The following is a 3,738-nucleotide window of genomic DNA, read 5'->3' on the forward strand; positions in this document are numbered from 1 at the left end:
ATAAGCATTTATCATTAGTTTTTCAATTACTGAAAGAAAATCAATTGTTTGCAAATCCTGAAAAGAGTGAATTCTTTAAGACAGAAATAGAATATCTAGGTCATATTGTATCAAAAAAAGGATTTAAAGTTGATTCTAAGAAAATTGATGCAATATTGCATTGGCCTGTTCCTAAAAATGTACATGAACTACGCTCATTCCTTGGTCTTGCTAGTTTCTATAGGAAGTTTGTACGTAACTTCTCATTACTTGCTTTACCATTAACAAAACTTCTTAAGAAAGGAATTGTTTATCAATGGACTGAAACTCAGCAGAAATCCTTTGATTTACTGAAACGTGCATTAACTAATGCCCCTGTTCTACAATTGCCTGACTTTAATAGACCATTCTTTCTAGTTGTGACCGATGCCAGCGGATCAGGAATAGGAGCCGTATTAATGCAAGACAACCATCCAATAGCATATTCTAGTTTTAAGCTGAAACCCTCCGAGCTTAAATATTCCACTTATGACAAGGAACTCTTAGCAGTTGTACAAGCATTAAAACAATGGAAGCATTATTTAATGGGTTCAGAATTCATGATAAAGACCGACCAGCAAAGCATTAGACATCTACTTAGCCAACCCCAAATTTCTGACCGTCATATCAAATGGGCTTCATTCATTCAAAGTTTCCATCCTATCATTCAATACCAACCTGGAAAAGAAAATGTAGTTGCCGATGCATTGAGTAGAAGACCTGCAATTCATAACATTTCTATCATATCTTTTGATTCTTTGATTGCTATGAAAGACACATATCACCAGGATATTACTTTTCATTCTGATTGGCAAAAATTAGTTCAAAATAATTTCATTCCTGTTGATTCATTGTCATATAATGATGGATTCATGTTCTTTGAAAAGAGACTGTGTGTTACTATTCCATTCCGATCTTTTGTTTTGAATGAAATTCATTGTCCCCCATATCAAGGTCATAGAGGTATCATTTCTACATTACGCATGTTAACTGAAGATTTTTATTGGCCGCATATGGATGCAGATGTATCTAATTTCGTTTCTGAATGTTTGATTTGTCAAAGAATAAAGAGACATCATGGTAAACAGTATGGAGTATTAATGCCTTTGTCTATTCCATCTAAACCTTGGGAACATATATCTATGGATTTCATTACTGGTTTACCAAATACTAAATCTAACCATGACATGATTTGGACAATTGTAGATAGATTTAGTAAGCAAGCATATTTCATTGCATGTAAGAAAACTTTAACAGCATCATAAGCAGCACAGTTATTTTTGAAAACTATTTTTACTAACCATGGATTACCAAAAGTGATTATTTCAGATCGAGATTCTAGATTTTGTAATAATTTTTGGATTACACTGTTTGCAAATCTAGGCACAAAGATTGATTTTTCATCTGCATTTCATCCAGAAACAAATGGACAAACAGAAGCCACAAATAGCACCATTTTAGATCTTTTACGTGCATACACTATCTCTAAACCTCAGACTTGGGATACTCATTTACATTTATTACAGTTTGCATATAACAATACACCGCACACATCTACAAAGAAAGCACCTTTTGAAGTTATTTATGGATATAGATTATCTACACCTGTTGCATCTTTGTCTAATAGAATTCAGAGTGCTGATGATATTGCTGTTATGCATAACACTATTTTTGATGAAGTAAAGGATATGATTGCTAAAGCCCAACGATCATATACCAAACAAGCCAACAAGAAAAGACAAGCTGTGAATTTCAAAGTTGATGATTATGTTTGGCTTAGAATAGAAAAGCGTAGACTGCAAAGTGTAGATAGACATCCAGTTGTCAAATTAGCTCCTAGATTCTACGGACCATTTAGAATCATTCATAAGATTAATGACAATGCTTTCAAGTTAGAACTGCCATCTCATTGGAAAATTCATAATACATTTCATATTAGTTTATTGAGACCATTTAGAGGCCAATTACCTATCCACCCTGTCTATGAAAACCCACCTTTACTAGAAGAAGAGACTGAAATACTTGAACCCGAAGCCATCATAGACACTGACTACATGACCACTAGAACTGGCCGAAGGTATTCTAGATATTTAGTAAAATTCAAGAACCATCCTGTAGAGGAAGCACAATGGATGCACGCTAGAGACTTAAATGCTTTCCCCACTCTGTTAGCTCCACATTGAGCTAATAGCAATTGAGGTCAATTGCTATCCCACCCCGGGGGTATGATTCCAGGAGGCATATTCCACGGTGGATTCCGTGAGGTTTTACGGTGGATTCCGTAAACTTAGATGACCGGGGCTCATACACAAAGAGGATTCTTTGTGCGAGAAGTTGATGGGGACGCCTGTCCTTTTCGGGCGTTTCATTAATTTAGTGTGTACATGGGTGATTCCATAGCGGGTGATTCCGCAAAATGCATATTAAATTAATAAACGTTTATGAGTTTAGAGTGCGCACTCGTAATAAATTAAGGTTAGGATTTATTTCTAACCAGTTGATTTATTTATGTAGCTGAAGACTGCTAGGTATTCACTTTTGTCGGTTTAATTGTATTATTTTACTAACGATTATGAATGCTTCAGTTGATGTGTAGAGATAGCAGCAGTGGCGGAGGAAAGCATTGGAGTCTAGCGGATTTTCGACTCTTGGACTAGATTTTGATAGGCGCCACGCCTATATTTTGTTATGTCTATTGAGACATCGATTATTTATTATTATTTTGTATGCGCTTATGCGCCTGGATATGTTATTTCTATTTGGACATTGAGATTGGGCGTGCCAGACTCTATGGGCACCGTCCATTAGCTTTATTTTCCTATTTTTGTAGAAAGCAAACTCAAAAGCTAAAAAGCTTGTCATATTTTTGTAATTGGGCTATTATTGAGCATGAAGATTGGAAATATACATAAAATACATGCTTTGTGAAGCGCTCGCACAAGGCATGGGGGAGATTGAACCCAATTTGTCTCTTGCCTCTTGTCGTGCATGCTTTTACATGGGTTTTTGTGCAAAAAGGTAGAGTACTTTGTTCTTGGGGACCTTCCGGGATTCACCACGTGAGCTATCTGCGACCGATCTGCGCACCAGTGGTATCAGAGCGGAGCAGAGATCAAGAGCTTCCAATCGCTACCAATCTCGGGCGAAGGCAGAGCTCCAGGAACAAACGGCCTCTACAGTCAATCTCGTCGCGAACCGTCGATACAGGCAGACTTCTGGCGATCAAGAACCCCTGTTTCCATTGTCAGATCGCGAAGGACCAGGCTCTGCAGGCGGAGGACCACGCAATCATCTCCATCAACAAGTCGTTGAAAACCAGTGAGAAAGCTCTTAATCCTCTTCACTAAAAGCTTAATTACAAAGCTTTAAGAGCTTAAAAGATGCTTAAGCTTCTCAAAATCATCTCGAGGTATCAGAAGACCTTCCCGAAAATCTCGCACGGCCAAAAAAACGGCCCGCCCCCCCCCCCCCCCCACGAAAAAAAACGGCGGCCTGTTTAGTCCACCATTAAGCTTAAGCTTAATTCCTTAAGCTAAATCACACAACTCTCTGCAAGTTACACAGGTCCGACAAGTTCTTAAACTCTGGGTCTCGCACTTCTGAAGTCAAGTTCCGCAAGTCGACGGTAATCAAGTTCTGCAAGTCGGCCTAAGTCCAGCAAGTCAACAACTGTGCAAGTCTGCTAAGTCTGCAACTCTGCAAGTCAGACTAAATCAGAAC

Source organism: Lygodium microphyllum, chromosome 3, assembly GCF_053477565.2.
Source record: "Lygodium microphyllum isolate KBCC chromosome 3, Lygodium_microphyllum_v1.1.10, whole genome shotgun sequence".
In the NCBI taxonomy this organism is placed as follows: domain Eukaryota; kingdom Viridiplantae; phylum Streptophyta; class Polypodiopsida; order Schizaeales; family Lygodiaceae; genus Lygodium; species Lygodium microphyllum.